The 13,728-nt window shown below is 30.3% G+C and overlaps 1 protein-coding gene across 2 annotated transcripts in view; it reads left to right on the top strand.

Moving 5' to 3' along the window:
* LOC140056572 (TOX high mobility group box family member 3-like) overlaps positions 1–13,728 on the top strand; it is a 65,610-nt gene that overhangs the window by 2,969 nt on the left and 48,913 nt on the right. The window contains exon 2 of one of the 2 annotated variants that reach the window (XM_072101995.1): positions 9,369–9,451. The gene's annotated coding sequence lies outside the window, so the exon portion shown is untranslated. Of the gene's footprint in view, positions 1–9,368; positions 9,456–13,728 lie in introns of both variants that reach the window. The other variant, XM_072101994.1, reaches the window with a different exon arrangement.

The raw sequence follows: 13,728 nt of genomic DNA, 5'->3' as shown, positions 1-13,728 counted from the left end.
GTGGTCACTAGCTAGGCCTTGCCTAGACACTATTCAGGCCAAGCTAGCAGGCCTAGCAAGATGTGAGGCCTAACTAGAAAAGTACAGTACAGGCTGTGCGATGTTTAAATAAAGTGTAAAATATAATTGTTTTCTATCAATATTAAAAACAGTCTGCTTTAGGGGGAATGCACGTGCGTAGCTTGTCCCACACACAGCAGAGAATTCCTCACACAGCCATGATTGTGGCTTTGTGTGCTTTGTTGTTGTTAAATTGCGCCCTCAATGTAAGAAAATGATGACGTCATCGGTTATTTTAAGCGTACGTAAAATCAAGGGAACGTAAAACACAGGTTCTACTGTATAGCTGTTTTAAGCAATGATCTTGGTTTCATTTATTAAATTCAAACAACATTTTTTGTTTGTGATTGCTTTTCATAGTTTTGCATTTTTGCAGTAATTTCTGTCCAGTATTTTAGTAATTATTGCCTTGAATGTTCATTTTCCTACTGTATACCTGTTGTATTATTTCATTATATCTATAATATAATTAGTTCAGTTGTTAAAATATTAATTATTAATTGATAACTAAATTAAAAAAAATTAAAAATAGAAAAAAATTAGTCTCATTTTATAGGTTTGTAAAAAGTAAGGTTTATTTATTAAAACAACTTTTCTCAATGTATTTTATTTATTAAAGTTATTTCATGCCACTGTTTGTATGAGTTTTTTTGTATAATATTTATTTATTAAAACAGGTGCTACAACCAGGCTCAAAGTTCATTAACTGAAAATAAAGTGCACTCATTGACTGAACCTTGACCTCATAATTATTAATTAGCTACAGTAGTTGATAAATTATATTGTTATGCTGGAATTGTAATAATATTTAATTAAATATGTATTGTCCCCCAAAAACATAAAAAATGAAGATTAATTAAATCAGACTTTGAATATGTTATTTTGTAGTTTTAATAAAGTTCATCACTTCAATAGAAAAAAAAAACGAAAAAAAAATCACGTTTTCACTTATAAAATGACCAAAAAAAATGTTAAAATTCCACCAAAAATCCATTGGCTGGCAGCCAATTTGACCATTTTTTGCTTTAAATTATATTTTTTCAGTTAAATACATTTTTTTTCGATCCAATTTTTGGTCAAAGTGGATAACTATTATGTTACATTAAAATGCAATATTCAACAAAAAATTTTTTAAGAATTATTTTTTCAGGGGGACAATACATCTTTAACAATGACCATCAACAAAATTATGAATAATAGGATTTGAGGTAGATTTATTTTATAACAGAAAATACTATTCTTTAGTGTTTGAAATAAACTTGGTACAGTCCATGTACTCAAGAAATTATCGTCGATATAAAATTATGGACCGCAAATTCTGGAATTAAATATTTTTATCCAGCAGTATATTTTGCACCAATAATCAATTTGTTTATTCAAGAAATAGTTCTTGAATACGAAATGATTTACCTTAAAATAGAATAATTGTAACTTCAGAAAATGTACAGAACATCAGTGTTGATCAGTAACATGAGGGCGCACTACAAGATTGTTACTCTAAAATGGTCATCAGATTTGCTATAATACTGTACATTGTTGATGTACTCGATATAATTTTGTTGTAAAAAGGGCAGGCAGATTTTTAAAAAAAGTGAAAATATTTTGTCAATTAAAGATGTATTGTCCCCCCAAAAAATGAAGATATTATTTACTTTATTATTTCACGTATAAAAAGACAAAATAAATGGTTAATTTTAACCAAAAACTCATTGTCTGACAGACAATTTAAGTATTTTTTGCTTTAAATTACATTTTTTCAGGTAAATATTAGTGAAAAACTAATTATGTGACTTTAAAATGACATATTCAACAAAAAATTACAAAAGGGGGACAATATATCTTTAAATAAACTAATATAATTGAAAACAATATTATTTAAATTCATCCTCATATTGTAGAGTAATAAGTAATAAATAAGCAGGTGTTATTGGATGAATTTCAACAAGTTTCTGCCAATCATTCCAGGCAGCTGTGTTTAGTCGTTTGTAACTTGCCTTTGTTCAGGATTGACTTGTTCACTTCATTTATACTGTAATTCTTAATTGTTTACCTGATTCCACTGTGAAGTTCTGTTCTTTTGTATTAACTGAAATAATCACTACTGAATGCTACTGTAGATAATACTATGATAGTTTTATAAATATAGAGTATAGTGATTTTAAGGTTATTATACCTTTGTGCAGATTGAGTAAATAAAATCACATCAATTAAAAATTCTAAACAGCTCTTAATAATTAATAATAGTATGAAAAATAAAAAGTATTAATGAATATTGATGGATTAATCATTTTTTTTTCAGAATAAATACAATATACAACAAACAATACAAAATGGAAAATCACACTAGTCTATTTCGTGCCTAGCTTACCTGGATAAACCGACATTAGCCTAACTCCGAGAAGAGAGCTACAATTTAAATTTAGTAAAGAGATTTGAATATCGTACAGATAGTTTGTAGTACACCTAACAAGATCATTTTCACTATGCAAAACTGTTATTACTTTTATATTGTTGCAATTGAAAATGGGGAAAAAGAGAGGGTGTTCCTGCCCACTCCTGACACAGCACATTACACCCAATGCCACTGCTAATATAGTAAAAATATAGTTACTGTATGTGAAACACAAAATGTCCATTTTGATAAAGTGTGATAACAATAACATTTAAAAGTGGTATACAAAAATGTTGTGCACAACTCTTTTCATTAGCCAAATGAAATGGAATAAAAGAACAAAGTATTATCCAAATGAAAAAAAAACAATGTTTTATTAGTGAAGGTGTCCAATACCACTAACTGCCAAAAAAGTAAAAAATAGAATTACTCTATGTGATGCACAGAATGTCCATTTTGTATAGTTACTTACTTACTTGTTTGCATAGCTATCCCCATTATTGGGGACATTTCGCCGTCATTGACATTATGTTGACATAGCACAACAATGAGAGACGTTAATTTTGATGAGAAGGTCATGGAACACTAATTAATTTTAAAAACAACTAAAAACCTGGGACCTGTAGCCCTTGGTAGGGACCTTGACGGGTACTCTCCCTCCGGTTCAAAGAGATCCCGAAACTCATCGGGGGGCAGGGGCGCTCATCTCCCTGTTCAGGACTATTCCTGATGATTACCCAACCTATTTACATTTGAAATTAAAATTAAACATCAAGACATATAACTTAATGGACATAGTAGTTATTGTCTTCTATAAAAGATGCTGGAAGCACTTCCTTATATAGTCTTCTCGGTCTAATAGTGGGGTAACAATAACATTTAAAATTGTATAAACAAATGCTGTGCACATCTTTTCATTAGCCAAATGAAATCGAATAATATAAGAATAAAAAGAACACAAATGAATTTAAACAGAAACAATGTTTTAGTGAGGATGTCCAATACTACTAGTGACAATAAAACAAAAAATAAAATTACTCTACGTGAAACTCAAAATATCCATTTACTGTACTCATCTTTTCATTAGCCAAACAAAATGAAATAAAAGAATAAAAAATATTAAACGCAAATAAAAAAAAGAAACAATGTTTTATCAAGTAAAATAAATGTTCGCCACAATCACAGTAAAATGTTCAAATCTATAGTAGTAATAATAAATAGAATCGCTTTCAAGAAAAGTAGTTGTATTTGCATTCTGTATTAACAGACTCTGTCCTACATTTTATAATGTTTTTTTTATCTTCATAAAATATAATTCTTTAGGATTCATATGTACTCCTTAAAGTTAATTTCCCATGGCAACACTTAAATTTATTAGAAAGATTAAACTGTCTATGTTGCTACAAACTGTGTCACAAATGTATAGCTTAGAATTTATACACGTATGTGTGTACAACAATTTAAAATTTCAAAATATAAACGCCCGTATACATTAATACCGCGGCGTTGCGCATAGTTAGCAATATTGCATTGTGTCGCCATGTCTTGTTTGGTTATTGTGAGAATTTCATTAATGCTAATTCTCCCTTGATAAGTTGTTCTTTTTAAATTTAAATTTAGATGTAAAACTTCATTAAAAAATTGTAATTAAAAGAAAAATTAATTTAAAGAAAATCATTCTTGTAGTTAACACGACAAAAAAAAAGTTTAGACTTTTTTTTGGCTGTCATCCAATTTTAAGATTTTTAATTAAAACAGTTTTTTTCCTGTCTGGTTTTCGTCTGTTAAAAAAACTACTACTTATTATTATTGTTAATGTTATTGAATATTGTTATATTATTATAATTATGTGATAATTTACAGCAGGATTACATGCACGTAGATTTTGTTTCTTTAAAATAATTTTTTTTAAAATGGAACTTTTAAAACAAGCTTTGTCTCCTAAACATGAAGAATAAAGATCACATTTTAAACATGCTATTTTGTAGTTTTAATACACTTATTCACTTTTGCAGAACACCAAAAATGAAAAAAAAAAGAATTCACTTATAAAAAGACAAAATAAACTGTTACAAATATAGTATATTTTGGATACCCCTGTCCAGGGGACACTTTCTCAAACTGCATTCAATGTACAGTATGTTTTTAAATGCCTTTAAAATCATCACATACTGTACACTACATCAGTAGTCTGTCATCTACTAAAATAAACTCAAAGGTGTAAATTTCAAATTAACAGTTTAAGTCACAAATTCTCAGCATAGGTGATTGAACCATATAATAACATTAAATGTTCACAATGTCAAAGGTCAATCTTCCAAGCAGCTTCACTGGAAAAGGCCAAATTGAGTGTCAATGAAACATGTCAAAGTTTTTTTGCGAAATTCGAGAGAGAGAGAGAGAGCAATAAAAGTAAAATTTTAAAGGTCTATAAATACACTGGATTTCATGAGTATCAATTCTCTTTGTTTAGACAAAAGTTGATTTAGTCCTTTTGTCTTTGTAATGAATTTGTGTAACAATAAAAAGAACAGATCCCATGAGGGGATAATTTCATTAAATCCTTTGTTTTTGTTTTGCTAATTTTTGTTGTTCAGTCAAGGGATACTGTTGAAGAATACTACTTTTTATTTCATTGGGTGGTTGAACTTCCTTGGTACAAGTGTACAGTATCTTCACATCCCTACATTCCATAATGCACCTTGACAATGTCAATATTTATAAATAAATGTAAACAAAGAACAATATTTACACATAAGAAACATCAGTCAAGAAAATATTGTGATGATAATAAACAACTGTTTAAGGTAACTAAACAAAAAAAGTCTAAAGCTCTGCCTACACTACTGTATCTTTCTGTGGCAAAAAAGTGTGATGTGGCCATATGATATCATACCTGTATCACTACCATATTTATGCATATCACTACCATATTTGGTCACATCACACCTTTTTTTGTCAAACTAGTTTGATAGTGTAGACAGAGCGTAAGGTGTTAAGATATCACCAGGTAGTAATATACCCCAATATGGTAGTGATATGACATCATCATGTCCATATGGACACATCACATTTTTTTCACATAAAGTTTGATAGTGTAGACAGAGCTTAAAACTACACCGTATGCATCTGTTCTATAATCAGGAACGTCTTCACGCACAGCTTATGTTTACAAAGAAGCTAAAATCTGTTAAAGGTCAACGAATCTCAATTTCACAAATGTTTGCCAACATCTTCTTCACAAGCAATTAATTTCACTAGAAACCCATTAACGTGTTTATATATCATATTTGCCTTATGACTAACTTACTCTGTGTCCCTCTTAAAGATGATGACATCATTGACCTATTTCAACTTTGACCTCATTTTGTCCAACCCCACATCCATATACTTTTTACATAATAAATGTGGGCAGAACAGTATGTTGTTAAGTAATCTACAGTATGCTAATTTTTTTCTCAGTCTTAGATTGTCTTTAAAAAAAAGAAAGAAGAGAAACATCTTTATTTGTTCTAAAGCTCCATCTACACTATAAACCTTTATGTGAAAAAAATGTGATCTGCCCATATACTGTATGGACATGATGATGTCATAGCACGACCATATTTAGGCATATATTACTACCATATTTGGGCACATCACACAATAGTGTAGTCGAAGCTTTATCAATATAGTTTTCAGCATGTCTTTTGAGTGAGGCATTATAAAATACAGAAATAAGTTTAAAAAAAATTATTTCACCATGATTATTATATACCTAAAATGAAAATCTATTGTATTGGGTAGTACAAAGGGTGGTAAAAAACATTGTGTGGTAACCGCTGCTTTGATTGTTTCGACCAAAAACAATGGCATTCATTTGAGTACAGATTTGATTAAAACAAATTTAATATTCAAATTCCTACTCAATCAATGTACATAATGCGGTTTGCAAAGAAGAAATTAGGTTAGGTTGATTTAAAAGCAGAAATATTCAGAAAACATAACAAATATGCTTCATATTTTTAAGAGATTTTTTTTATCCCAAATATTTCTTTATTTTAGGTTCTTTTGTTGTTTTTTTATGTTGACCGAATTTTATTTAAAAAATAATTGGCTTTAAAGCTCAGGTACAGGCATGAATTTTAAATATAATATCTGGTTAATTGTACATAAATTAAATATTTGTAACAGAAATCAAGACAAAAAACATGAATTTCCCTTAATGGTGAAATACAAAATTTGGCAATATTCTGCCATAAAAACCAGGAAGACTTTTTTTCAGTAGTTAGGTAGTTAACCTAATGTAATAACATATCTGGTGACTTCCTAGAAGGTGAAAAAAGATGGTGGATATACGGTGGATAATTTTGTTGAAGTTGAATAAAAATACCAGAAATGTAAAATTCAAGTTATATTACCTATATTTAGTCATCCGATAACATTTTTTACCACACCGTTTAGTTTTCATAGCTTTTTCAAATGTCTCTCTATTTACAAAATTTGTGTACAAAAAAATAGAGATTTTACTGTGTAATTTGAACTACCCCCCACTGATAAGAAAGTGCTTATTTTCAACAAGCTCCTGTAGCACAAATGAAATCCCAAAAATTATGAAACATAGGGGAAACTATAGTCGATGATTATTGGTATGGATTGTATGATCAATAGAAATTTGTTGCCCGCACCTGGCCTTTAATGGTATCTTTACATTACTTATGTTTATTTAAAAAAAAGTGAATACCACATAACTACCAAAACGTGATGTGAACTTTTCTAACCTTTTAAAATGAAAACCCATTTACTGTAATATTTAAACCTGGGTTGTTGATTATAGATATCATAGATGAGGCTTTTAGTATAATGCAATCCAAATCCCACTGATTAATATTATTTTAATGACGCATGTGAACAACTGCGTCCATTGAACTTTGAAATATTCAATATTCAACCATCAGTACTCTTCTTAGCATTATAGAAATGTAGGGTAGGATGCGTAGAATAATACACACAATTCTGACAGGTTTTAGGGGGGTGACGCTGACAGAGATATTATCTTTATGGTTTTAATTACTTAATTTAATTTAATTTAATTTATTTAAATTATAAAAAAAAGACCCAATGCTTTTTCCACTGTACAATCAAGGTGGCGCTATACGGAACTTAACTCACGGAGAAAGCGCCTGTTGGATAGACTTGGTCTATTGTTCATTTAAACATAATGCTATCAAATTACTTTAGTACTATCATATCTGCTAAAAATGGTAAGGGTCCTAGCCAATCCAATACCAGAATTCAAAATGTTACTTAAAATTTAATACATGTTCATAGAAAATTGTTATGTAATTTCAACAATATTTGTGGATCGTGTTAAAATTATTCCACTGCAATTATTGTTTACTTTAATTTACCTGTATAATATATGCAATCATTTAGCAAGATCTTTTTGATAACCATACATATTTATTGTAGTGAATGCCTACAGTAATATTGCAGTATTATATTCAGTTACTGCAGTAATTTTGACATGTAAATGAATGTTTCTACATCAAAAATAAAATTCAATTCATAAAAAAAATGATGATGTAATAACTTACGACAGCTACTTACAAATTTGAGTTCATTTAAATTTAGTTGAAATCCGAATCCTTGTACTGGAGGGCAAAGGAGGACAATACTTGTACTTTTTTAGCGTTTGATCTGACGGGATCATCTTTCGTATCTCGTTGTTGACCCCGCTTAAATCCCTTTAATGGATAGATAATATAGTGACTGAATATATCACTTTGAAATTCAGCTATTGTTTGTAGTCTATTTGTAAAATAATACTGTAAGTAATATTCAATATAAGTTATTCTGTTAATTTGATAGAGAAACTCATAGGTGATACTTCGGAAGGAAGTAATTATTAAAGTGAGCCTCTCTAATTTTTTAAAAAGATAAATCTTTAAATTGTTTTGAATAAACAAAAGAAAAAATATTATTACATATTATTTACCAAAATATTATATTCTCAAGTAATTTCTAAGTTTGGAGAATTTTTAAAGTTAGCTTTATTAAATTTAAAAACTTAAACTTAACTTTGATTTAAGTTAATAATTTTGCTTCAGTCAGTTTTTAAAATTCAACTTAAGTAATTTTTAGTCTTACAGGACAAAGTCTTTCTATTAAAGATAAAGCCTCAGATTTCACTTAAGTACCTGCACTTTCTAACTGTCTTGGACAATTAAAAATTGATAAACCAAAGGTTATCAATATTTCCTGTTTAAGAATAGTAAATTATTCATATTGTTAAATATTAATATTTAATCAATTATAAATTATGTTTATCAGTGTTGAGATCGTCAGGTGAATCTTCACTCAATCCCCTGTCAGAACTTTTTCATTAGGTTACAAATCATCTCTGTGTTATCGGAAATGAATTACAAACCTCAATTAAACATGTTTAAAAGCTTTTTGTTGATCTGATTAATGGTAGACAAATTTGTCCCATCCATCTACTATAAAACCACTTAACGACTAAAACAAATAGTTTGTCATGTTCACAGTTAAAACGCAGAAAGAAACAAAACTCTTATGTTGCTCTTTATATACGGACACCTGCTATCCCTTATTTCTTAAGAGTAAACTTGTATTTGAATCTCTTTAATTTCACTAGTAAACATTTGAATTATCGAATATCCTTTATCAACAGCAGAATGTAAAGTATAGCACCAGCTTTTCAACAAATTATCAAACAAACGATAATTACACCAGACATCCAGATATCTGGAATTCTATGTGAAATCTTTTTTTAAATGTTGTATAGTCGGTCGACTACATTAAAACAATGTAATGTATTTTGTCATACATTTTATTAGGAAAGATGTCTATAGATTTAAAACAATTTATGGTTCATTCTAATATTGATTTTTCTCTCTTAATTTATTATTTCCAGATACAAGATAATTGTACTTTGCAGCCTCAACTAGTGGTTGATAAAGCGCCCTCTAACCATTGCACACTGGACGATATCAATGCGTAGGTATATAGTATTTTGATTATTTTTTGCATGCTGAAGAAACAGTACTTGTAGTACCATGTTGCCTTAATACGAAGGAAGTTTGAGAAGCTAACTGTCCTCTGGAGGAAACCAGTAGCTGTAGGTGTTATGATCGCGTTGCATTCACTGTTATACATTATATACCGGCACCTTTCAATTCACGGCATCTGATTGGTTAATCTATAGTTATTGCCATGCCCTCGAACTATAGACCGACTAAACTGCACATCTCTGTTTCCTCTATCTTTTCTTTTCTTCAATACAATCTCATCCACACACGCGACGTGACGGTTGCGTAGCTAGCCCTAGCCTAGCCTATGATGGTTAACATATGTAGATGGAGCTGACTTGGAGGATATAGTACGTTTAGCAGCCAGTTAAGATACGAAAAAAACAAATAAAGTATTCTTTAGGAATATTCATTACTGGTGTAATAATTATCAAATGCAGGCCTTTTTTGTTTGCTTCTTCGCAGCGAAACTGTGCCACCAGAAGTAGCTAGGCCTACTCCAACCATGTCCATGTTATGCGTTCGTTTGACTTTTTCTCGGGATATAGTATAGTCTCCAGATCACCTTGGGCTATATTTTTAACCATTCCCCTCAGCCCAGTCAATATTTATATGTAATGTTTTGCTACATTGGGCTACACTTTAATAATAACATTTCAAAAAGATATTTTGGGCTGAGGGTGTCCGAACTTGATTGAAGAACATGTACTGTATATAAACATGCTTCTCAAAATCATTTTCATTTCTCAAATGTAAGCCCATGGCTCATATATAATCCCACCCCCAGCTTAGATGTAAATAGTGCTAGGGGATATCACTAATTATCATGTAAGTACGTACTTAATTACTTAATTATGAGTATTACACTGTAATCTTTTATTGTGTTATTTGTCTGTTAGAAAAATATGAGAACAATAGTTTTAAAAGTAAATAATAGATTTAATTGGGAATTACCTAAGCACCTGTCCTGAAAGAATAAAGAAGACAAATCTAATTGACCCAACAACAGATATTTGTCTGCAGGGGTGGATGTCAGACAATACTAAGAGTACTTTAATGTTTATCAAGTTTTATTTTATTTTTGTGAATAAATATGAATATGGGTTATGTTGTGCATGAGCTATGCTTCTGATCTAGAGTTTTGTTGAAGTGTGGAATAAGGGTTGTGCGTTTGGTTTGGGTTTGAAAAAAGGAGCTATGGTTTCTTTCTAAATTTTCATAGCAAAAAAAAGAATCTCAAATTGTACTGTAGGTGTACCAATAGTAGTAGTAGATTTGTACCTGAAAAATATTAAATTACCTTTAAAAAATCGGATGCTCCCTTTGCAACCAACACCCCCTCCCCTCCCCAAAAAACTGTCTGTATTTGTACTGTGCTTGATATGACATGTTATATGATTATTACATAATGTTATATGATTATGAAATCATGTTATATGATTATGACATCATGTTCTTAAGCTCTCTACACTATCAAACTAGTTTGACAAAAAAAGTGTGATGTCCGCAAATATGGTAGTGATATTATCATGTCCATACTGTATATGGGCACATTACATTTTTTGTCACATATAGTTAGATAGTGTAGACAGAGCTTTAAAATTGAAAATTTTGATTTCTGCCAATTGATGGATATAGTGCAGAGGTTTATGAAAAGATTGTAATCATTCTTACTCCTGGCTGCTAAGTGTATTTAACAAACAAAACAATGTATCACATGCCAAACTAAGTAAACAAACTTAATTCAATATTCAGGGTTGATGACTTTAATAATTAGATTTAGTTATCATGAAAATTTGCATACAGAAGTATTATGTTGAAATGTATATTATTACTTGTAATGTATTGTATGTAATGTAAATGTAAATTTGTATGTATTGTCCCAAAAAAACTGGAAAAATGAAGATAAATTAAAGCAGACTTTGAATAGGTTATTTTGTAAACAATCACTTCCGTAGAAAAACACCCCCCAAAAAATGTTTTCATTTATTAAATAACATAATACAGTCAACTCTCCCAATACCGGACACCCTTGGGCGGGCATATATTTTCCGGTTTTTCGAAAGTCCGGTTTCCTGAAAATATATTTTTAAAGTCATCACGTTGTCACCGAATGCTGCCCGGTACGGTCTCCTAGCGTAGGGAAGGCCTAGGCTAGGCTATGATTGTGTCAATCTAGTTTTAATTAAATAAATACTGATAGGCCTAGGCCTACTTTATTAATATTAAGCTACAGTAATTCAATTTACCTTTTTTAAAAGTTACATTATTTACTGTACCAATAAAACATGTTACAAAAGTAAATTATTGTTTCTCAATGTGTTTTTAACGGCAAAAAGGCCTACGTACGTACGTACGGTGAACATAATTTCGGTCTGTTTATTGTTTTTCGTGAGCTAGCTAGCAGCAGCAGCATGGGTGAAGGGCTTTGATTGATGCGCATGTGCAGAGGTGTCATAATCAAATAAAAACGCCCACACCTAGACCACATGTTTTTTAAGCTCCTTTATGTTGACGTAATTTGATAGCAATGATGAAAATTGATTAGGTAAACGAGCCAAGCAATAATGACACAATAATTAATTGGTAACATTTCAAAGTTTATTAACACTAGTTAAGTCAAGTTCATTCCGTTTATGTTTTGCCATAATGATTTCCAAATTTTATAATGATGCACATTTTTAGTCCCGTTTTTAGTGAAACATTTAAAGTCCTATTGCAATTGTGAATTTAACAATAATTTAAACAAAACAAAGACACAGGAATGTAAATTTAACTTTATTAAAAAACAATTCATATGCTAAAAAACAGGGAGTTGTTAACAACTCCCTGCTAAAAACAATAGAGACATAGCGCTTCGATGTGAAAAAGCCCACCGCAGTTCGATACGCAACAAAGCAATTGCCGCCTCGTGGGTTAACAATGAACTGACCTGTCAATCACAGTGTAGTGCTCCATGGCAACATTATTTGATCGTACCGCGAAACGTCGCGCACTTCATGCATGGTGAGGGTATGGTTAAAAGCTTTTGTACATTGTGAATGTAGTGAATCCGAGTCAGCGACGACGATGTTACGTTGTTTTCGTAAATATTTGGAGTTTTTTAACCGTCAGTCCGGTTTTCAGACGCTAATTTTCGTGTTTTGTACTTCATAATTTGTCCGGATTCCGGAATTGGGTATTCCGGTGTTCATAATAAATTACAGTACATTTAGAATAGGGACAAATTGGGCCCTCCAAAAAAGTCCGGTTTTTCGTGAATTCCGGTTTTGGGAGAGTCCGGTATTGGGAGAGTTGACTGTATTAATAAATGGTTAAATTCAACCAAAAATGTATTGACTGGCAGCCAATTTTTTGCTTTAAATTACAGTTTACATTACAGGTAAATACATTTTTTTTAGATCCAATTTTTGTTCAAAGTGGATAACTATTATTATGTGACATTAAATAGCATCAACAAAACAATTTTTTTTAAAAATACATCTTTAACATTGTGTACTGGTTATTTGTTTTTTGTTGTTGACAAAAACATAATTATTATCATGTTAAAAGGACAAGTAGAAATATTTATCATTGATGTCTCCTTCATAAAAAAAACCTATTTAATATTTCAGTGCATTTTTTTAGACTCTTTAGAAATAGTTCATCGGAAGAGCAGTGATTTTTAAATGGCTACACTACTGGAATAAAATACATTGCTAAAGTTTTTACTATAAATTGTTTAGTCTCTAGTACATATTTTGAAGATTGAAAGAACATATTGGAAATACCCCAGTACTTATTCATGAAATTTCTAATCAATTTGTTTGTTAAATTAAAATATTATTTTATTACGTCAACCACAAGATTAATTTTTCAAATATTTTAATTTTGATTTGATGCACAGACATCTCCAATAAACAAGATCCTGTTAATTGATAAGTTTTTTGTTTGTAAGCATAAAATAGTAAATTTTTATTGGCTTGCTGTATCTATAAATCGACAGGTGCTCTCAGAAAGACTGAATCAAGTAGCTCTTCTAATCTCTAAACACACCCCTCTGTTATTATGATAAATGACCTTATCAAGAAGAAGAACGACCTTGTAAATTATTAATGAAGGTGATTTGATAAAGATTAATATCCCAGTGGACTATCGGACAAAAGCTTCTGTATTGTAATTAAGAATCTTTACATTGGATTTAATTTCTTTACTTTCCTTTAAAATGAAGAGTATCAAATGTCAAGAAAAATGTTGGATATAAAT

The sequence above is a fragment of the Antedon mediterranea genome, chromosome 8, assembly GCF_964355755.1.
Source record: "Antedon mediterranea chromosome 8, ecAntMedi1.1, whole genome shotgun sequence".
Taxonomy (NCBI): domain Eukaryota; kingdom Metazoa; phylum Echinodermata; class Crinoidea; order Comatulida; family Antedonidae; genus Antedon; species Antedon mediterranea.
The sequence above is the reverse complement of the archived record's forward strand: the minus strand, read 5'-3'. Positions and strand labels throughout refer to the sequence as shown.